The sequence below is a fragment of the Acomys minous genome (genome assembly GCF_964271855.1).
Source record: "Acomys minous genome assembly, chromosome: 13".
Lineage (NCBI taxonomy): Eukaryota > Metazoa > Chordata > Mammalia > Rodentia > Muridae > Acomys > Acomys minous.
Genome location: NC_140495.1, coordinates 16756672 through 16779972, shown reverse-complemented (window position 1 = coordinate 16779972; position 23301 = coordinate 16756672).

Here is a 23301-nt window from a genome sequence, read left to right as displayed (position 1 = left end):
TTCAACTCTCTGCTGTGACTGACTGGCAGCCTGAATCCAGGGCTTGGGACTTGAGAGTAAACCTCCGCAGGTTGAGGGCCAGAAAAGTGGGGTTCTCCCAGTGTTGGCAGAGGGGCAATTACAACTCTTGGCTATCAGGGTTCCTCACGTCCTTCTGTGCCAGGGGCAGGCAGGGGTGGGTGTCTGAGAAGGCAGAGACTGCGCCTTTGTTCCTTCTCAGTGCCCTTGCTTGGGGCTGGGGAAGCCCGCGGGTGCCTGGCTGGGGGCTGGGCCCTTAATAGGCCGAGTAAGTGCCTGGCAGTGCCAGTGTGCTCAGGGACATTATGGGGGTGGAAACAGCAGTCACTTCCTGAGCAGACTCCTCAAGCTGAGGACTGAGGGCTTGAGAGTGCATGAAGGGGGCCAGCCGCATCACTTTCTAAACCATGAAATCTTGGGTGTTTTTGTTTTTTGAGACAGGGTTTCTCTGTGTAGTCCTGGCTGTCCTGGACTCGCTTTGTAGACCAGGCTGGCCTCAAACTCACAGTGATCCACCTGCCTCTGCCTCCCGTGTGCTGGGATTAAAAGTGTGCGCCACCACCGCCCGGCCTCAACCATGAACTCTTAAACCCAGTGCTCTATGTCTTTTTAGCCCACAGGCTCCTCGCTCTATGGAAATCCCACCTTCACACTGCTTGGCTAAGGCCAGCGGGGCAGTGGTCCAGATTATGTATGGCTGAGTAGCCGGACCCCTGGTTCCCTGGTTTGAAACCTTAGGTTAGGCCAAGCAGCTCCAGACCCCGGACTCCAGCCTCGTGGACTCTCACACTGTCATCCTGCGCTGGCGCAGCCAAATCCTGTCCATGGGTTCTGATCATTTCAAGCCCGCCCTTGGCTGAGCCCCCCAGACACTAGCCCCTGGGTACTTTGGGTGAACACTGGCTCTCACTCGGTCTCCTCACCTGTTCTACTCTGTCAATCTTTTTTTTTGTTTGTTTTTGTTTTGTTTTGCTGGTTTTTCGAGACAGGGTTTCTCTGTGTATCCTTGGCTGTCCCAGGCTGGTCTTGAACTCACAGAGATCCACCTGCCTCTGCCTCCCGAGTGCTGGGATTAAAGGCGTGCGCCACCACACCCAGCTACTCTTTCAATCTTTTGACCCTCCCCTAGGCCCTACAAGGTCCCTGTTTTTCTTCCTTCTCAGACTCTTCCCCCAGGATCCCAAAGAATTCCACCTCTTTGCCGCTTTTTAGCATTCTCTTGGGAGAAGGATCCAAGCCACTTACTCACTGGCACATTCATGCACCAGCCATTTCCTGTGCTGGCTGGGCAGTCCCAGGAATGGGAACATGCCCCAGGGAAAAGTTCTGTGATGTCAGGCTGGGTGGCAGGAATAATGGGGCCCTCAACTTGTCTTCTGATAAATGAATCAGATTGCAACAGCAAGAGTGACTAAGGCCGGACACCAAGAAGGACTTGAAGCCCTGTGGACTAGTCATCGTGAGGGGGTTGTGTGACAAGAAAGACCCCATAAAGGATGAACATTTTTCCCTAGGGTGGCCCTGCTCTGAGCCTGGGATGGCAAAGACCATCTTTAGGATAGGGGCCACTTCTACCTACCTGCTACCCTCAAGATCAGAAACCCTTATGCCTCTTGAATGGGGTGAGTTGGGGGTGGTAGCAGGCCGTGGTGGGACCTGCCCCCTCTGTGCAGCTGTTGCTGCACAGCAAACTTGGGTGCTGGGATTCTGAGTCTCAGTATGGCTATGCCTGGGCCCATCAGCACCTACACCAAACAGAAGCCACAGGGCCTGTGCGGGAGCCTGGCTTCTCTAAGGAGCATGTTAACACACAGCTCTGGCTCCCTGGTAAGGGAGAGCACCAGTTTCTGGCTCTTGACACTTTTCTCCACGCTTGTCCCGTGCACCACCAAAACGTAGCACTCCTCTAGCAGAGACTTCCTGAGACTTGTCCCATCTGATGTCAGAGATGGAGCAGATCCAAGGAAGCCTCAGACTCTTGAGGTACCCTCACAGTGGGGCAGAGGGGTACCACAGAGTAAGTCACTCCTCACTCTGCTACCAGTCTCTACTTGACGCCCTGCTGGAAATTTTTCTCCCTCAGGCTCTCTGAGAGGCCAGATACACACGCACACTCATGGGCACACATGAATGAGGCCTCCTCATGTCTCATGCTAAACAGGTCCAAGCAAGTCCTACAGACATGAAGGAGAGCCTGCCTCTGACTGTAACCTCCTCCCATCCTTTATGCCCCGAGTGACATCAGCACTTCTCAGACCTGGACATTAAACCCCAGCATTTAACAGCTCTCCGGGGCCTTATCCTCACTGTCTCTTGACTGAGCCACGTGAGTCCCTGTCAGGCCCCTCCCTAGGGCTTCTGTGGCATACCTCCAGGGACGGTATCCGCAATGGAGCTTCAGGGATCCATGTGCACTTCCACAGCCACACGCCCTCTCACCTGGGGTCCTGAAGACGAAACAACGGCAGCAGTTCCTTCCACATGGGGCCCAAGGGCCAGGACATCTCTTAGGGGGGCAAAAGGCCCCTTAGTGAGTTCCAGTTCAAGGTTGTCAGGGGTCTGTCATTGTCAGATGTCCTAGTTGCTGGGTGGGAAGCAGCCTGAAGAGCAGATGTACAGGTCAGAGGATGGTGGAGAGACTGGGCACTCGTTCAGGGTAAGTCAGAAGGGCCGGATCCCATGGCCCGGGAGCAGACAGCAAGAAGGCCTATCTTCTCCCCCAACAAGACTTGGCCCTGTGGGAATCGGCTGTCATGTGTGAGCAGAGGGTTCCTGCTTGACCAGCTCTGTGTCCAGGGCCTGAATCATGACTGGCAGCCTCATGGGTCCAAGCCTTAAGAGATGGTCCTTGGGGCCAGGCGTAACGGCACACACCTTTAATCCCAGCACTCAGAAGGCAGAGGCAGGTGGATTGCTGTGAGTTCGAGGCCAGCCTGGTCTACAAAGTGAGTCCAGGAGAGCCAAGGCTACACAGAGAAACCCTGTCTCAGAGAGAGAGAGAGAGAGAGAGAGAGAGAGAGAGAGAGAGAGAGAAGGTCCTTGGGGCTAGGAAGACAATATGGATTAGTCACAAGGACTTGAATTTTGACCCCCAGCATCCAAATAAATGCCACCCACTGCGGTGTGCACCTGTCATCCCAGCTAGGGAGGCAAAGACAAGAGCGACCCCTCAAGCTTGCTGGCCAGCCAGTCTAGCTGAATCTGTGCATAACTTCAGTGTTCGGGTAAAAGACGGTCTCAAAGCAAAGAGGCAGAAGAGCAACTGCAAAAGCCTTCTGGTCTGGCCACACATGTTCACATACACATGGACACACAGACACACACACACACACAGTCAGACAGACAGACACACACACACAAAATAGCTCTTAGCCAGAGCTTCTCATCTCTTCATCTCTTCTGAGGGAAGCTTGTGCCACCCGTCACTGGACTCCACGCTGAGCACCTACGGAGGCAGCATTTTTAAGGCTCTTCGTTCCTCTTCTGCTACCTCCCAGGAAAATGGACCTTGGTGACGCTGTTTACATAGGACCTCCCACCTCGCTGAAGGGTACCTTCCGGGGGACAGCCACTGCTAACCCACCCTCATAGAATCTTCACCCAGCCTAATGATAACACTGCCCTGGAGAGACTAGCTCAAACTCAAGACTCGCAGTCTTGTCCCAAGGACTGGACAGCCTGGCCCCAATACCAAGAAGGTGCCTAAGGGACACACACACACACACACACACACACACACACACACACACACACACACACACACACACACACACTTCCTAACCCTCTCACCCTTAGCTCAGCATCTCTGGGAGCCCTCTCTAGTCTTTCTAACCAAGACCTGCTTTCTACCTGGCCCTGCCTGCCTCTCTTCCTCCCTGAAGAGCTGACCGCTAGGTATAGTGTGTGTGAAGCATTGGGAGGAGCACAGGAGCGAAGCCTTTCTCATACCCTAGACCTCCCAGAACCCCAGAACCAGGACTCTTCCATACCCTGTCCCTGCAGGGGTTAGGGGAGGCTCAAGGATAACTGGCCCCGCCCAGTCGCTAGAAGTTCTGAGAGCCTAACTTCTGCCTTGTCCCTTCCACACCTCTGGACAGAGAGTCTGAGCGTGATTTCTGTACATCTGTGGTTCTTCTCTCTATTGGGCATCGTGCCCGGAAATGCCATTTCTGGGGCAAACACCTGTGCTCTGTTTTTTTGTTTTTGTTTTTTTTTACTTGGCCTCCACAGGGAAAGAACAGGACTATTTGGATTTCCTGCTGGCCTATTGTCGCTGACTTGTGAAAGCCGAAAAGTCAGCTGTCCCTGGCAAAAGCTAGAGACTTAGCTAATAAGCACCCCTCCTTGGCCAGAGCCCTGCCTGGCCTGCACTGCCCTTCCTGCTTGGCCCAGCCTGGGGGTTGTGCTGACTAGTGAGATCCGCAGCAGACCTAACTGCAGAAAGAGCAATGATATAATCACACCCCCGGCGTGGCCCTCGCTCTATGTCCCAGGTGTCCTGCAGGCTTAAGATGATAAACTCATTTGATCCTCCCTGAAGCCTTCAGAGGGAGAGGCTGGGGGCTAGCCTTGATGGGCAGACGAGGAAGCTGAGGCAAAGCATGTAGCCATGGTCAGGAAGATGTCACACTAGGTTCGGGCTGCTAGGTGAAGGGATCATCAGTGTTTGAGGGTTTGTTTGTTATGTGTTTATGTGGTCATACTGTACTTGGGCATCCTTGTGGAAGACAGAGGACAACTTGCAGGGGTCACCTCTTGTCTTCCATTATGTGGGTCCAGAGGCTAGAACTCAAGTTGTCGGGCATGGTGGCAAGCACGCTGACCCATCTCACTGGCTCCTAAAGGGACCTTTGGTCTTCATTCCCCTCCGAAGCCATAAGAACCCCCAGAAGCAGCTGAGGTAGAACACAGAGGCGCTGCCGAAGGGATGCGACTGTGCCTGTAGGTTACCGGGAGGGCGACAATCAGCAACCATGAGGGAAGTTTGGAAGTGTGGTGCCCGTGTGTCCCACCACAGTGTGTAAGCTGGAAGAGCAGGGGGCTCTAACAGGAAACCCATCCCGGGAAGCACCTCAGAGGAGACCACATCTTTCACTGAACCTGAACCTCCTGAGCATCCTGCCTCTAGCCCTTGCATGTGTGCATGCGTGTGTGAGTGCGAGTGTGTGTGTGTGCACGCACGCGTGCGTGTGCACGAATACCTTCTGGAATGTACGCCCATCCACCCTCCCTTGCAAGCAGCTCCCTCTTACCGGCCTCTCCTCTGAGCCCATCTCCAATGTACCCACCTCTAGGAAACCCTTCCCTCACGTCATTCTCCAAGTTGGGGGGGGGGGTCTCATGTCTCTTCTGTTTCCCATGGACCCCTGTGTAGTATCGACCCTGGGCCAGGCCCAGCTGGCCATCCCCTGGGCCACCTGGGGAACACGGTCAGCTCTGAGTCTATCCGTCCGTGTTTACCGTATGAGGTACCGCCTAGGTTCCGGAGGGCTTGCCCCCTTGCATCCCTCCCTGTGTTTGGGTGACCCAACCCTGCCTGTCCAGGCTAATAGTGTTGCTAGGAGGTGGCCCTAAGGACCCCCATGGTGCTGCTCCCCTGCCTCTGCCCACCCTGAATGCTACCCTGCCCTTGGCTACGCTCCAGCCAGAGAAGCTTCTGGTCACTCTTGTTCACAAAGATCTGCCATGGCCCCAGCTAAGTGGAGGGGTCTGGAGGCCACACTAATTGATTAATTAAACCCTCTCGGTTAATTAGCTACATCCCTTCAGGGAAAGAAGTCTAGAGCAGAGCCAAAAATCTAGTTGGGATTTGGGGGGGAGGGGTTCATTAGCTGGGGTCAGGCCCAGCCTGAGGCTTGGAGCGTGATGGCTGGCGAGGCAGTGGGGGGGGGGAACAGGGGCAGGGCTGGAGAGGTGTATAGAGGGGCTCTGGGCTCTGGAGCGAGCGATCTGGTCCACCTGGGGAAGGCAGAAGGGGACTTAAGCTTTGTCCTGGACCTGGAACACATCCCTGAGCGTAGTCACAAGGAGCTGGAGACTGGGGGACACTTAGTCCTAGCAGAAGAGAGAGAAGCATGGGGCGAGCCGCAGGAGCAGAGAGCTGACGATGCAGCTGGCAGGATAAAGCCTGCACAGGGCTGCGAGAATCCAGGTAATCTTGTCCGGTCCCCTCCCTCCCACCCCCAACTGCTGCTTCTATGCCTTGGGGGAGGCTTTGAAGAGCCAGCACCAGGGATATGAAATCTGAGTTGTGAGGGGCGGGTTTCAGCAAGTTTGAAGCAGAGGCAGTGCCTGAGCAGGTTTGGGTTGTAGAAAAGAGTTCAGGAGAGGGGCTTGGAGGGACAGGAGAAGGGTGGGAGCTGCGGCAAAGGGGCTTCGGATACAAGGACACCCATCAGGTCTGGGGACAGCAACAGATAAATTCCTACTGCGTTGCCTAGAGCCACCCAAGTTCTCCCACTGGTTGCCTTTCCTCCTCGGCAAGGTGCCAAGGGGGTGGCCGGTGGGGAGGACATGCCCCTGAGGCACAGCCCTGGGATACGAATGTCACTGGTAAGTTTCCTTGCCCCAAGACAAAACATCTTTTTACCTCCAAGCTCTGGTGGCACTTACAGGCACTGCGGTGCACCTGCCTATGAAGTGCCCAGCCCCCACGGATGAGCGTCCCATTCAGACCAGATTCTGAGCTGCAGAATACTGATTCCAGGGCCTCGGAAGAGACACCTGTGTCTAGCCTGGCCCAAGAAGAACAGGGTTTGGCCATGGGTCAGAGGCAGAAAGCCCAGGACATCCTGAGCAGCCACAGGCAGCAGGCAAGGGCTACAGCCTTGGCACAAAGCCTGCCCTGGGCTGGTCCTCCAGCTCCCTGAGTGGCTGCCCAAGTGGGAACAATGACCCTTTCACGTCACGCCTCCTCCAGTCACAGCAACTTTGGCGCCGGAGGACAAAGGGGCCGTTTCATCATTGCTGGGTTGGATCAACAGCCTGCCCGACGACGGAGCTCTACTGCCCCCCACCCAGCCAGGCCCAGGGCTCTGTCTGGTCCAGCCACATGGGTCTCAGAGACCCTCCTGAGTCTCATCTTCCTTCTCCTGGCTGACTATAAGAATGTTAGACCTGTAATCCCAGCACTTGGGAGGCAGAGGCAGGTGGATCGCTGTGAGTTCGAGGCCAGCCTGGTCTACAAAGTGATCTAGGACAGCCAAGGCTACACAGAAAGACCCTGTCTCGGAAAAAAAAGAAAGAAAAAAGAAAAAAAAGTAGCCTGGCAGTGGCGGCGCACACCTTTTTAATCCCAGCACTCGGGAGGCAGAGGCAGGTGGATCGCTGTGAGTTCGAGGCCAGCCTGGTCTACAAAGCAAGTCCAGGACAGCCAAGGCTACACAGAGAAACCCTGTCTGGAAAAACAAAAACAAAAACAACCAATCAACCAAACAAAAATACTAGACTTGCCTCAGAACCTAGCTCTCCCATGAGGGGAAAGAGTAGGACAATGGGCTATCAGGCTCCACTCAAGTTGGCCACACTAAGATGTGGCCTTTCATAACATGAAGTAGCCCAAGGCTCATTTGGGGGTTAGTCTTAGCCCACTGCGGATATCTGACTGCATAGAGAGGTTGGCTTGAGCCAAGCTTGGCCAAGGGGAGAAAGGATTAGAGGTCTGACCTTATTTTTTTGTGAGGAGACCCTTGTCTGAGAACCAACACACAAACTGTCCCACCACCACACTGCCTCCTGTGATCAGCAGTACAGTCCAGCCCTCTGGGGCCCCAGCTTCCCCCAAGGAGTCAGAGACTGTGGGACGCAGAACAAGTTGGGAATCTAAGCATGGTGATGTCCGCCTTTAATCCCAGCCCTCAGGGAGGCAGAGGCAGGCAGATCTCTGTGATTTCGAGGCCAGCCTGGTCTACAAAGTGAGTCCAGGACAGCCAAGGCTACACAGAGAAACCCTGTCTCAAAAAAACAAAAACAAAAACAAAAAAAAAACAGGTTGTGGTTCCATGAATCTTCAGGCCTGAAGACTACAATGGTTTTAATAGGTCACACGGGTCCAGGGACCCAGAGGTGAACAGAGGGAAAGGCAATGGGTCTGGGATCATAGGTGTTCACAAGCACACACTAAGCCATTCATTCAAGCAGCCTGTTCCAACAGGAGCACATCCTGCCCTTCTGCTCAGCATGGGCACAGGCTCAGGGCCCTAAGAGTGCAACACACTTGGAGAGTGGCCTCCCTGTGTTGAGGATGAATGACCTCTAGGGGCGCATATGTTTCACCATCGTCCCCACTTTGCAGGTCTGAGGTCATGGCTGGCTGAACCACACTGGCAGGGCTGGAAAGCCTCAGCAGCTAAGAGTGCAGACTGTGCTTGAGTTCGGTTCCCAGCATCCATACTGACAGCTTATAACCCCCTGTAATTCCAGCTCTTAGGAGATCGAATGCCAGCCTCCTTGGGCACCCACACATGTGTGCAAACTCCCTACCACATACACTTAATTAAAAAAAAAAAATCAAAAGCCAGGCGGTGATGGCTCACGCCTGTAATCCCAGCACTCCGGGAGGCAGAGGCAGGTGGCTATCTGTGAGTTTGAGGCCAGCCTGGTCTACAAAGTGAGTCCAGGACAGCCAAGGCTACACACAGAAACCCTGTCTCAAAAAACCATAAATAAATAAATAAATAAATATCAGTCTTTAAAATAAACATGCACATCGTGGCATAATCAGGGAAGGAGCTGGAACATGGGGCTAGGTTCAGGGTAGCCCCTGGCACTGAGCATCAGGATGGGGGGGAGGGTTGGGTTTTGTTGTTTTGTTTTTTGTTGTTTGTTCGTTTGATTTTTTGTTTTTTCGAGACAGGGTTTTTCTGTGTAGCCTTGGCTGTCCTGGACTCGCTTTGTAGACCAGGCTGGCCTCGAACTCACAGTGATCCACCTGCCTCTGCCTCCCAAGTGCTGTGTTGTTGGTTTTTTTGTTTTTGTTTTTTTTTTGGGGGGGGGGTTGTTTGTTTGTTTGTTTGGTTGGTTGGTTTTTTGAGACAGGGCTGTCCTGCACTCGCTTTATAGACCAGACTGGCCTCAAACTCACAGAGACCTGCCTACCTCTGTGCCTCCCCCAGTGGTGCCTGGCTGAGCAGCAGACGGATATGGAGGGCAAGCATGGAGTGTGTAGGTGTGGGAGACCTGCTGGGCTGGGCTGCTTCCTCAGTTCTTGCTGCCATAATCCCTGCAGGCCCGGCGGCCCTGCATGGGCATTGCCCATTTATCCTGCCCCACTTCCTCTGACTAAGACGAAAGAATCACCCCTCCAGGAGAGTGGAGCCCTGGCGTCGTCAGCAGGAAATGCCCAGCTCAGCCTTCCCCAGAGCCACGTGCCCTGGCATCCTCATCTGGGTTCCTGCCCAGGCCTCCTAGGAGCATAGGGTTGAAGGCACGGCCTTTCCTGAAGGTTGCTGAGCTCAGCCCGGGCCATCATTAGGCAGTCTGGGGTAGAAAGGGGTGCCCTGTCACACAAGGCTGGCCAAGAAATCTCCTGCCTCAGATACCTGTCTAGCTGACACCCTAGCTCTTAGGGCCTTAATGTCTAAGAACCCAGGGTCTTGGGAGGAAGATAAGTAGTGCCCAGCCCCCACAGCAGATGAACACACAAGCCCTGGCCTTTCAAGTACTTTCACTTCCAATTCCTCCGTGGTTCCATTCAGGAACAGGCATGAGAGGGCAAGATTGCCTCACTGCCCAGAGAAATGGGAGCCTAGCCTAGCAGACCATGGAGGCCAACCCATCCAGGATGCCTGGAGGATCAGGGTGGGACTTGCGCATTGGGCAGCTTCTAGATCAAGTAGGGCCTGTCCTAAACAGAGGCCACCAAAACTCACGGAGTGTCATTCTGAGAAGGCCACAAAGGCCAGTCGGCATAGAAGCTGGCCAGGGTGTCAAGGTGCTCTTAGAGGGCAAAGCCTGCCTAGGGCCCATGACAAACACTCAAGCTGAGGTTTATGTGGAGTGAGCTGACGGCATTTTCACAACTCAAAGCAGAAAATAGTACAGCCCTCGGGTGGACATGGGACAAACAGAAAGCCCCATATAGCAGCTGGGCCAGCAGCCTGCACCCCTGAAATTCCTTTGTGCCTCCCTCTGTATGTACCCATGCTGCTGGGGCCGGTCAGTAACTCCAGACTGTGTGAGTACTGCCCTCTCTGGGTTGTAACTGCAGGTCTTACACAATGTGTTCCTGCCCTCCTTAAAGGTTCTGGGCAGAATCAGAGATCTCAGATGAGCAAAGACGGTGAAAACGACTCAGTCTGGCTTGGCCATCAGACTGACCAGTAGCCCACCTTTAGAAGGGACTCTTGGTCAGGCCACTTAGTTTCTCACTTAAATGGGGACAATGAAGATCAGATGTGGGGTACCGTCGGGCCCCAGGAGACATGAAGTCAGCCCCTCCCAGGACAATACATAGAAGATGCTCAAAAGTTCCTAAAAAGGCTGTTTAGGGCCAACTGTGGTGGGCTTTCTGCCTATCCCAGACCATCACCCTAAGGGCAGATGGCACTGGATTGTGGCAGGGAATGGCTGCAGTGGCTTCTGGGTACCCATCAGTGCCTGTTGCTGTAAACCCAGACTGCAAAAGGCCTCTGCTGCTGAGAGAAGGGCGTTGCTCTGTTGGGGCTGTGCAAAGTGCAAATCCCTCCCCCCCCCCCCCCCCCCGCATAGCATCTGCCCCAGCTGGAGGCCTCTGAGGGACGAAGGTACTCTGGTGGCCCTGTAGAATGGTAAAAGGCCACTGAGCCTAGGGGCAGCACTAGAGGACTGTCCACCGGTGAAGGAAGGTGGTATTGGCTCTCTCTCCCCTGACAGTGATGGTCTGAGGAGTCCAGGGTCCTGAACCAGTGGCAGTGGGCTCCTCCCAGAAGGACTCTCTTTCCCTGACATCCGGGGCCCCCAGCGACCTGGCTGAAGACTTGGCTCAAGATCTCCAACCTACTCTATTATGTTCATGCTTACTGTGAGCACAGACACAGGGGCCAGTGTTCAATTAAATAGGGTGTGATGGGGGGACCCCTGAAGCCCCCAGCCCATGCCTGGACAGGAGGGATGGATTTGAACTGCTTTGGGCCTTGGCTCTAACCCAAGGTACAGACCTAGGAACCAGGCTGTCCTACGGGCCCCCGCTTAGGGTATCCGTCTGTGTCAGATACTGTCTCCTGCCTGAGATGAAGTCATCTCTTCCAGGGACAGATGAAGGCCCCGGCCAAGTCTCCCAAAGGAGGACATGAAGTGGGACGAGCTAAGAGAAGGGACCATGAGGCCATGGAGCCTGGGGATCAAGGCAGCAGGTCTTTCTATGTGGACCCTAGGTGGCCTCATCTCTAGTCACAGGTACTACTGAGCTACCAACATGGCAGTAGGTGGCTCAGTTGTACCTGGCTCAGCTCTCCCGAGCTGTCTTATAATTTCCCAGGAAGTTATGGTCACTTGAGCTGCCTTCTGAAAGCCATTTGGCCACTTGAGTCAAAAGATGTCAAAATATACGCAGCCTTTAACCCAGAAACCCCATCTATTCTACTGTGTCTGCCCCCAAGGAAATGCACAGAGAAGGGACGGGCAGCCTCTAACTTGCTCTGTGATGCCTGACCCATGTCAACCTGCCAGCTCTGTCCAGACTCCCTCACTGAGACTGTCCCCCCTACAGGCTTGGGGGGTCCCACTTCTGTGTTCTTCCCTGCCCATCCAGACAGGACATATGTTTCTCTGGAATACTGATGCCCACAGAGGCAGGAAATAGTGGGCTGCGAGTTTTAGCCGTTCTGTGCGCCAGGCTCTGCTCTAGGTAGGGACCAATCCACTCTGTCCTCATAACACTCCACCCTGTCCTCATAGCAAGGGTTTTATTCTCCCTGTCTTTCATGCAACAAAACCAAAGCATACAGGGAGGATAGGGCACAGAGCCAAGGAACTCAGCTGTAATCCTGCAGGCGGCAGAGGGAGTCCCAAGAGACATGGTGGCCAGGGAGGGTATGAAAGCCCCTCCAGCTGCCTCACAGCCTATCCCGAGTAGGTAGGACTATATAGCAAGTGCCGGAGGCAGAGGGTGATGGCTGCTTTTATCTCTCTCATCTCTGTCTGTCTCTCTCTGTGTCTGTCTGTCTGTCTGTCTGTCTGTCTCTCTCTGTATGTGTGTGTGTCTCTGTCTCTCCGTTTCTGTCTCTGTCTGTCTGTCTCTCTCTCTCTCTCTCTCCCCCCGCCCCATACACACCAAGCCCTGCTGTTCCCCTACAGCCTCTGCTGCAGTCTCTGGATGTGCCTGGAATCCCAACACTGAGTTGCAGAGATGTCTGGCCAGAGCTGCAAGGTCAGTCCCTCTCTTAGCACACACTACTGCAGCATCTGCCCGGGCCTCAGGGGACCCCGCCCTGCCCCCATCTTAGAGAAACAGAGAATGAGTCAACTCCTGTCCCACCTCCAGACCTGAGAGACTAGCATGAGAGAGAGAGAGAGAGAGAGAGAGAGAGAGAGAGAGAGAGAGAGAGAGAGAGAAGCAGGGTTCCTGCAGAGCCCGGGACCCATCTCTTCAAGGTAATGGCTGCTGAGCCACCTACAAGCGCTGTCCAGAGAGCTGACGGCACAGCCAAGCCCTTTCCTGGGAACCTCCCATTCAACAGAGAGCCACGTGAAACAGGCATCAGTTCCCCTCCATATGGTCTCTGAGCAGGGAACAGGGTCAGGATAGACAGATTGGAGCCCCAGCTGTGCCACCTACAGCTATGTGATTTGGGACACTTAACCCTCGTATGTCCCCGATTCCTATATGGAAAATGGGGAGAGGCTGAACAGAACCTAAGAAGTTTGGAAGAGGCAGGGTAGGACCTGATGTGACCAGGAAGGCTCCTGCCATTGCCACCTGAGCGTGGCCTTGGCCTGTTCAGGTTCTGCACAAAGGCTTTTGTGTGTGCATTGAATCATCACAAAAAATCCCATGAGCCACACCTATTCTCCTCAAGCATGTGGTATGCTTCATGGGTCACGGGTAGATGGGGTAGACAGGGCCAAGTCACCTTGTTGTGAGGACAGTGGTAGGGGTGAGGGAGATGTTGACTTGAAAGACAGGGTGTGGGGGAGGGGCCAGGAACGGGATTCAGATGGGCGGTACATGAAGATGGAAGGTCCTAGTATAGGCAGGTGCTAAGCCAGCTTGTTCAGAGCCCAGTGTTGGTTTTGGTCAACTTTCCAAAGGGCTGCAAAGGGGACTGTTGCTGGGATCCCATTCTTAGTGGACACCCGCGCCCTCCACCCTGCTGGCATGGCTGCCAGGCCTGGCCTTACCAGTGCTGTTGAGCCTGGTAAGGCTGAGACAGATGCGTTCAGGAGGTGACAGGCTTAGGCGGTTGATCCCCAGTAACCAGGCTTCTATCCAGACCCTGACTGCCCCTGGGGGGGGGCACCCAGATGCAGCTCCTGCCTTGCTCCCCCTCCCCCCAGTCCCAGCCCAGCAGAATGCTCAGCCACTGCTCTCCAGCCTGCACATGGAGCTGGCTAGGATCCCAGAGAAGTCACCAGCATGAATGGACTCCTTGCCCTGCCACCCCAGCCCCCACCCCCCAGATGAGGAAGAGCCAGCACCGAGACAACAGGAAGGAGGCCTGCTTCTGATCAACCCTGGCAGCTCCCTCCTTCCTATGGAGAAAGCGCCAGCTCCAGCCATAGACTCCAGGTCAAGGCTCAACCTTGCCGGCTCTGCCCTACACCCCACCAGGTAAGGATCAAAGTTAACGTGTTAGAGAGAGATCTCCATGGTCCCCTGCCCCGCCCTTTTGCTCCCCTCATCATATGAAACACTTCTTGGTCCACTAGACCTGACACTGGGCACCTGAGACCCCCCACACACACATACACTGTCAGGAACGGGGGAGGTCAAGGAAGACTGGTAGCAGCAAAATCTGGATGGAGGTGGTCAGCTGCCATTAGGCAAAGGAGGCTAAAGAGCAGAGCAACCTGGTAGCCAGGTGGTGGTGGTGGCAGTGGTGGCGGCAGCAGTGACAGCAGAGGCGGTGGCTACAGTGGTGCATGCCTTTAATCCCAGCACTCAGGGAGGCAAAGGGAGGTGGATCTCTGAGTTTAAGGCCAGCCTGGTCTATAAAGTGAGTCCAGGACAGCCACAGCCAGGGCTACACAGAGAAATCTTGTCTTGAAAAACCAAAAGAAGAAGAAGAAGAAGGAGAAGGAGAAGAAGAAAAGAAAAAGAGCAGCCTGAAGCCAGGCGGTGGTGGCGCATGCCTTTAATCCCAGCACTCGGGAGGCAGAGGCAGGCGAATCATTGTGAGTTCGAAGCCAGCCTGGTCTACAAAGCAAGTCCAGGATAGCCAAGGCTACACAGAGAAACAATGTCTTGAAAAACAAACCAACAAACCAACAAACAAAAACCAGAAAAAGAGCAGCCTGGTCATGACAGGGCTGAGGAGAGGACTTGTCTTGCTTGAGCCTTAGGCTTTAGGACCTGCTGGTGATCAAAGCCTAGCAGCCCTTGTGGCTGGTTCTCCAGCGTTCTGTGCCAACCCAGAGTCGCTCTGAGCCTCACCAAGCTGAGATGTACAGCACTGAGAATGGCAGGCTAAGGGCTCACAGAAACCAGTGGGTTCCAGCAGCCCCATCTCAGGCCAGTCCTTGGCAGCCCTCACTGCACTCAGGCCACAGATTACTGAGATGCAGCGCTATCAGATCTTGGCACCAGCATGGTCCAGCTGCGTGTTCGCAGGCGAGGCTGGATGAAATAAGTCGCAGTATTTAAGTGAAAGGAAACCAAAGAGGCTGCGATGAAAGGGGTTTGGCTGTGATGGGCCTGTAGTTGCCACTAGTTGTCCTATTTATTATTTTTATTTTTTTATTTTTTGGTGTTTCAAGACAGGGTTTCTCTGTGTAGCCTTGGCTGTCCTGGGCTTGCTTTGTAGACCAGGCTGGCCTAGAACTCACAGCGATCCACCTGCCTCTGCCTCCCAAGTGCTGGGATTAAAGGCGTGCGCCACCATATCAGGCTTATTTTGATTTTTTTATGCAAAGACTCCCTACGTAGTCCTGACTGTCCTGGAGCTCAATATGTAGAACAGGCCTGCACTGAACTCACAGAGATCCTCCTGTCTCTGCTCCTGCCCCTGCCCCTGCCCCTGCCCCCCGAGTGCTGAGTTAAACACCATGCCTAGCCTTGCTTCTCCATCTTCTCCATCCAGGTGCATAACCCCAAGGCCTCCACCCTCCCACACTCTCCCGTTCCCTGTCCCATTTGACAGATGGAGAAACTGAGCTAAGTATAATGCCCTGACTGTCTGAAGACCACGGGGAGTTTGTTGCAGAATCGACTTTGGCTTGCCTCACCTTGGTCTGCTGAGCCACAGGAAATAGTTAGGAAGGTGTTTATGCGAGTGGCAGAGACAGGAAGCCCCAAAGCCTTGACCCACTCCAGAAAGCCCTGGCTTTGAGCATGGACCTGTCTTCCTACAATGCAACTGGGCTCAGGACTGCTACTGGACACAGGCACCAAGGCCTGTGGCTCCTGTGTTCCTTCCTATTCAAGCTCAGCCCAAGACAAGCATGAAGCCCAGCTGGAGTGAGGCTCTGGTCATCACAGGTCAACCTCACCCCACACAGAGGCCCAGAGGTAGAAGAGGGCACCACGTATGACTTGTATCTGAGGCGTGTCAGAGGTAACAGGAAAGTGAGAGCACATGGGGGAGGCAGGGGGTGACAGAGAGGGAAGAGGAGGAGGATGGAGCCGAGGAGCAGGGAAGAGAAGGTTCTTAAGCTGCCATTCATGTCTGGGCCAGCCCTGGGGCCCTAGTCAGGATGTGTTCCAGGGAGGCCTCAGCTCTGTTCATTTCCCTTTGTCCACAGCAAGTATGTAGAGCCATGACAGACAGCAAGTGGTCCTTGGTGGTGTGTGTGGGTGTGGGTGTGTGTGTGGGGGGGTGTGGGGGTGTACATGTGCGCGAGCGCCCAAGTAGGTACAAAGAGGGCCCTGGGGGTGCTTCTGAGTTGTTTAAAAGTGGCGCTGTGTGGATGTGGTCAGTGCCACATCTGCCTTCAACTGGCATCACAGGTGTGCTACAGAGGGTTGATCCACATCACTGAAACCAGTTTTCCTTTGGCAACCAGCTTCCCAGTCCCACCACCAGCTCTTGTTCCCGTCTCATTGGCGTCCTGTGGAAGGAGCCTGAGCAGGGGACAGTAAATCTCCCAGGATACTACACCGGGGAGCTTGACGGCACAGCCTCCCTTACCGGGACTGTGCTCTTGAGCAGCGAGGTACCCCCTGGGGAGTGTCAGTCCCTCCGAGTGTGTGCACTGGTGCTCTGTGATGCTGGGCAGGGTTTAGCCCCTCTGGGCCTCAACTCTTCAGGGATTAATAATTGTGAAAATCTCCCAGGGTCATGAGACTTAATTAAACAAGAGAGTACTGCGGAAGCGGAGCTCAGCCAGAGCAGAATGCACTGTCCTCTAGGTTTCTTGAGTTGTCCTGTGATCACATGGCTGCCCTGTCCCCTGAAGGAGCCCTACCTGCTCTGTCTGTCCCCTGCAGCCAGCATTTCACTCTACAAACAAACACTATACAAACTTCCTAAGGCTAAGAGTTTTCTGAGAAGGGTTTAGGACATGAAGTCCTTGTGTCCTAAAGACCGGAGGCTCGTGTCTCCCCATGGCTTATTGTCAGGTCACTCAAGCAGTGTCATGTAGCAAAAATAACCCTTTCCATGCCTTCCCGTCCATATGAGCCCATCCTGGGGGCCTGGGGCAGCGGACTAGCACCAATCCATCAGATCTGTGAGATTCCTTCTGCATGACTATAATGACTCCCAGCTCCCTTCTGAGGCCCAGGGACCTTTCCTATCCCAATCCAAACCTGCAGATTTTCCCAGTAAGGCCCAGGATGAGGAGGACACAGAATCACCTAGAAGTTAGCTGTGAGGCCTAGGCCTCTCCAGGCCTCTGCCACTTCTGTTGTCTTTCAGATGAACTCAAAGGGAAATATTTCTGGGTCAAGTCCTCCTGCCTGAATACCGGAACATGGAAGAAATTCAGACTTTCTCCCCCCAAGACTTTCCCTGGGTCTTGAGGTCTAGCCCCCTCTAACACCTGAATGCATAGTCCTTAGGGATGCCAGGAGAGGGGGGTGCCAAAGTGCTCACCGTAGGGGGATGATAAACCTGCCTCCTCTTCCTCCTCATCTCTGAAATCCAAGGCCGAGACTCAGCTGCCTGGCTTCCAAAGAGGGCACTGTCATTTTTTTTTTTATGGGGCATTCATGGAGACCCAGCAGATGATGGACATACGTGTCCCCAATAAGGAGCTTGTCATATGCTAGAAAGGTGGCTCAGTGGGTAATGGGGCTTACTGCCAACCCTGAAGTCCCAAGTTCACTATCCAGAGCCCACATAGTAAAAGGACAGAGGTGTCTCCTGCAAGCTGTCCTCTGACTTCCAAACATGCACGTGCATGGCCGATGCACATGCATGCACACACTATAGAGAAAAGGCTGTTATTGTTTATGCTCACATGTTTACTCCTCACTCACTTATTTGTTCACAAGGTTGTGGTGTGTTTCCCCCCTACCCTCTCTCTCTCAAGTCTTTCTTCCCAGGCAGTGGTGGCTCACACCTTTAATCCCAGCACTCAGGAGGCAGAAGCAGGTGGACCTGCTGTGAGTGCGAGGCCAGCCTGGTCTACAAAGTGAGTTTAAGACAGCCAAGGCTACACAGAGAAACCGTGTCTCGAAAAACAAAAAAACAAAACAAACCAACGAAAAGTCTTTCTTCCATAGTCCAGGCTGGCCTCGAACTCTGAATTCTCTTGCTTCAGCTTCCTGAGTGCTAGGACTAAAGGCCTGTGGGCACCACGTGTGGCTGTTCAAAAGCAATTAGTGAACACCCCTGAATGCCAGAGGAGGGAGGAGAGGCAGGCAGAACCCAGGCCACTCGGACAACCTAAGGTTGATAGCTTCTCACTGGGCAGAAGGACCCCAGAGCATCCTCTGCCCAGAGGGCTTGTTCTAGTCTCTGCCAGGCAGTGCCCAAGACCATGATGAGCTGACAGTGGTCCACTCTGGCTTGGAGCACTTCTCCATGTGCTCAGCCTGAAAACTCAATTAGACTACTTCCAAGAGATGGGGCCTGGGCCCAGTGACTTCTTCACCTACCCGGGCACTGTCTATGTTTGGTCCACACCATGGTGGGAACTGCACACAGGTCACATGAGGCACCTGTAATAAGTGCCCGGTAAGGTAAATCATGAGCTTTCTTTCCACCCTGGTCAGCAGGTCAAAGGGCAGGCCAGCCAAAACCAGACCTCAGTTTCCTGTAAGTCAGTGAGACAGAATCACCAGAGTTATGTTACTAGAGTTTAACCAAAAGGAAACAATTTGTATTGTTTTGTTTTTTCCAAGACTTTTTTTTTTCTCTTCTTCTTTTTTTCTATGTAGCCGTGGCTGTCCTGAACTCACTTTGTTAATCAGGCTGGCCTTGAACTCACAGAGATCTACCTGCCTCTGCCTCCCTGAGTGCTGGGATTACAGGCGTGCACCTCTGCACCCAGCTACAAAGAAACAATTTACCAAGGACCAGGTGCCTGTGGCCTGCAGTGGTGGGGGCAGGGTATCACAGCACTGGGCACCGGATGGGGGAGTGTTGAAGTGGGGCCCAGGGTGGAGACATGATTCCTCTGTGACCTCTGAGTGACTCCCGGTTATCTCCTGCAGACAGCTCGGTCCAGCTCTGCTCTCTGGCCACCGCTTATCTCTCCCTGATAAATGGCCCCGGTGTCCTTGTAGAGGAAGAGCTGTCTTCGTCCTTTAGAGCCCTTCCTGCCTGGCCTGGGAATAGCTGGGCAATGACCTGGGCCTCGGCATGTGGCCTCTGGCCTGCGAGTCTGCCAGGTTAGGACAGTGCTCTGTACCCAGGGCTGTCCCTAGATTATCCTGACGACCATGGTCCGAAAGGAGAGACAAGGTTTGGCCTTCCGGACTCTGACAGGAGCAAGGTCTGGTTCTGGCAAAATACTTTTCCTGCCCTCTCTCAGTGCCTATTCCCTGCACATAGTCTTGGGTTGTCAGACACACTGAGCAGCGCCCTGATAGTAGGGAGGAACTGGACGCTGCTTTAAATTGTGACCTGTACATGACTCTTAGCAACGACAGCAGGGGACTGGATCCCTCCAGTGCAGGATGAGAATGACATCTGTAGAAAAGAGAGGCCTGTGCCTGTCTCTGTGGAGTCCCTTGATCTTCACAGCAGTCTCAGGAGGGCCAGGCCCAGGCCCAGGCCCAGGCTGCCAACAGAATAGGAAGCTTCCAGAAGCCTGAAGACCCCAACCAGCCTGTCCCTCTGCAGACAGCACATGTTCAGAGAGCAAACAGGAGGAGAAATGTCTTCCCTCCCCTTTGATCAGAGAGACAAAGACCACTGATCCTGCTTCTCCTGGCTTAGCCTGATGCCCACATAGGCAAAGGCGGGTTTTTGTCTGTGTGGCCACGGACACAGCACTCACCCAGCCCACAGCATGTACTGGAACTTAAGGAAGCCTACTGCTGGCTGCATGCTGGCTCATATGCCTGGGTGTCTGAATATTTTATTCAAAAAACTTTTTTTTTTTTTGAGTTGTGAGATAGGGTCTAGCAAACTTACTATGGAGCCCAGGCAGGCCTTGAACCCCTGATTCTCCTGCCTCCACTTCCTAAATACTAATATTATAGATGTGTACCACCATGCCCAGCTTTGAATATGTTACTTTGTTTTGTTTTTTTTTTAATTTTTTTCTCACTCATTTCATAACGAAGTGCCACCACCTTAGCTGGCATCACTGCACAGCTGACCCCAAACCAGCCACAGGTGACACTGCCTGAGGACGGACCAGAAGCTTGTGTCTCCCCATGGGTTAGATTACCCAAGCCAGTGCCATGTAACAAAACCCCTTTCTGGACCTTCCAGTCTCAAACAGCCCAATTTGGAGTAACGGAGGGGCCCTCAGCCAGATTTTAAGGACACTGGGTCTGGTTTTAAGACAGCTTCACTTTTATACTCAACTCTAACCATTTCTTAGTTACTTGGCTGTTGCTGTGAAGAGGCACCATGGTCAAGGAAACTTGCAGAAGAAAGAGTTTATTGGGCTTACAGTTTTCGGAGGGCTATTGAGTGGAGCACAGCAGCCGGCAGGCATGGTGCTGGTGCTGGTGCGCTAGCTGTGCGCCACAAGCACAAGGCAGGGAGAGCAGTAACTGGGAATGGTGTGGGCTTTTGAAACCTCAAAGTACCTCTGACTCCAGCAACGCCCCTCCTCTAGCAAGGCCACACCTCCTAATCCTTCCCAAACGGTTCCACCAACTGGGGACCAAGTACTCAAATATATGAGCCTATGGGAGTCACTCTCGTCCAAATGCCACAAAGCACATCTGGAAACCTTCTCAAAGGATGGATATGGGTTAACACGGCCCTCTTACCAGTGTGGTGCACCTGAACTTGGCATTTTTTTTTGTTCCAGAAACAATGGTTTCTACATTTATTTACTCTATACTCACATATATTTAGTAAAAAAAAAACTCTGGACTTATTCTGTGGGTGAACTGATGAGCTATAGTAATAACCAAGATCATGGTATACTCTCTATAGTGGTGTCTGGTATCAATCACACACATACCCCTCTCTCTCTCTCTCTCTCTCTCTCTCTCTCTCTCTCTCTCTCTCTGAAGGATCTAATTACATGTTGAATGCTCTGTGAAACAGTGCAGGGAGCTGCAGGCCCAGGGACCTATTAAAGTCTTAGAAACCTAGGAACTGATCTGGGAGTGTAGAAAACAAGAAAATGGACCAGGTGTGCTGGCAACACCTTTTTGTTTGGTTTGTTTGGTTTGTTTGTTTGTTTTTGAGACAGGGTTTCTCTGTATAGCTCTGGCTGTCCTGGACCTCAATTTGTAGACCAGGCTGGCCTCAAACTCACAGAAATCTGCCTGCCTCTGCCTCCCAAGTGCTGGGGTTAAAGGTGTGCGCCACCACGCCTGGCCAACTGGCACACACCTTTAATTCCAGCACTAAGAAGGCAGAGACAGTAGACCTCTTGTGAGCTCCAGAACAGCCTGGTCTACATAGAGTGACTCTGTCTCAAAAAATCAAATAAATAAAAATAGAAGAAGAGAAAGAGGAGGTGGAAGAATGAAAAAAGAAAGAAAGAAAGAAGACGGGCAATGGTGCCCACTTGGGAGGCAGAGGCAGGCAGATCGCTGTGAGTTCGAGGCCAGCTGGTCTTCAAAGCAAGTCCAGGACAGCCAAGGCAACACAGAGAAACCTTGTCTCGAAAAACCAAAAAAAAAAAAAAAAAAAAAAAAAAAAAAAAAAAAAAAGAGAAAAAAGAGAGAGACCCTATCTTGAAAAACCAAAAAAAGAAAAAAAAAGAAAGAAAGAAAGAAAGAAAAGAAACAATCAATCAAACAAACAAAGCAAAATGGAGCAACTCACAAAATGGAGCCACTCTTGCCCAACATCCTGACATCATCAGCACATGCCGACAGAAGTGAGCAGCTGAGAGGAACCAGCGACACCCTGGGAGCAGTTGGCGCTCACCAATCAGAAGCAGGCCAACGAGTCTGCAGTTACAAGATAAGCCTCAGGAAAACCTAAAAACCCAGACTCTGGCGGCTCAACTGACTCTGGCCTCCAGCGTGCCTTAACACACACTAGTCATGAACACTAGCAACAAGGGGCCCTCTTAGTGATGGCATCACCCACCATGACATCCCGACTCTGGCCTGGCTCTCACTTTGTGACCATTGAGTATCCCGCACCCTGGCTGACATGGCCAAGCGCAACTGAAGCCATATACCAGCTAGCTTCTGTCACTCTCAAGTCAGCGCCCACTCACTCTCCTTCCCCTGCCAGTGGACGTGCTGTGCACTGGGCTCTCAGGCACGCAACCCACGTTAGATTTATTTGTTATGAGTTGTACCCCGTTCCCTTTTGTGTGTGAACAACAAACTGTGCATTTGAAAAAGACACCTGACTGTCTCCCTCCCTGTGGTGCCCAAGTCTTGTCTGAGGTGGGAGGAGACTAAGAACCCGGCTCTTGAGCAGGAAGTGGCAAGTAAAACAGGAAGGGAATATGGGGCGTTGTGTTGACACACGTGTTGTGTTTAATCTCAGCACTCAGGATGCAGAGGCAGGTGGAGCTCCGTGAGTTCAAGGCTAACCTGGTCTACACAGTGGGTTCCAGGACAGCCAGGGCTACATAGAGAGATCCTATCACATAACAAACAAAATAACAAAAAAGGAAGGGAACGGGTTCCTGACAGAAAGAAAAGCCCGGCAAAGGTAGACGGCCGGGGGACCATTAAAGCGGGAAAACATGGGCCCAATTGGAGGCAGGGAGGAAGCAGAGGAAGGGTGGCAGAACAGAGCACACAGGGCCACGTGGGGAGCTGTCTTAAGGATTTCTATCACTTTGACATCCTGACCCAAAAGCAAGTTTGAGAGGAAAAAGTTTCTTCAGCTTACCCTTCCACACTGCTGGTCATCACCAAAGGAAGTCAGGACAGCAACTCAAGCAGAGCAGGAACCGGCCGGAACCTGGAGGCGGGAGCAGATGCAGAGGCCAGGCAGGTGTGCCGCTTACTGGCTTGCTCCCCCTGGCCTGCTCAGCCTGCTTTTTTATAGAACCCGCCATGGGCTGGGCCCTCCCCTATTGCCCACTAATTGAGAAAACTCCTTTCAGCTGGATCTCATGGAGGCATTTCCTCAACTGAGGCTCCTTCTTCTCTGATGACTCTTTTTTTTTAATTAATTTATTCTTGTTACATCTCAATGGTTATCCCATCCCTTGTATCCTCCCATTCTTCCCTCCCTCCCATTTTCCCCTTATTCCCCTCCCCTATGACTGTTCCTGAGGGGAATTTTCTCCCCCTGTATATGTTCATAGGGTATCAAGTCTCTTCTTGGTATCGCTGATGACTCTTAGCTTGTGTCAAGTTGACACAAACCCAGCCAGTACGGGAGCCATGGTAGGTCAACCTGAAGGAGCAGGAGGCCAGGGGTGACTTTGAGAGGCTCCCCTCTGGTTGCCTTAAACGCATTACATAGCCTAGGTTGGCCCTGAACTTCCTGCTTCTGCCTCCCAAGTGCTGGGCTTATGGATGACTGTAATTATGCTAAACTGGCATCTAGTTAGTTTCTAAAAATCCAGAAGCCTCGCAAAGCCGGCCACACACAGCAGAGGCTGCCAGAGGAGCTCACTGATCAGGTGTCCATCTGCCTGATGAGGACCCGG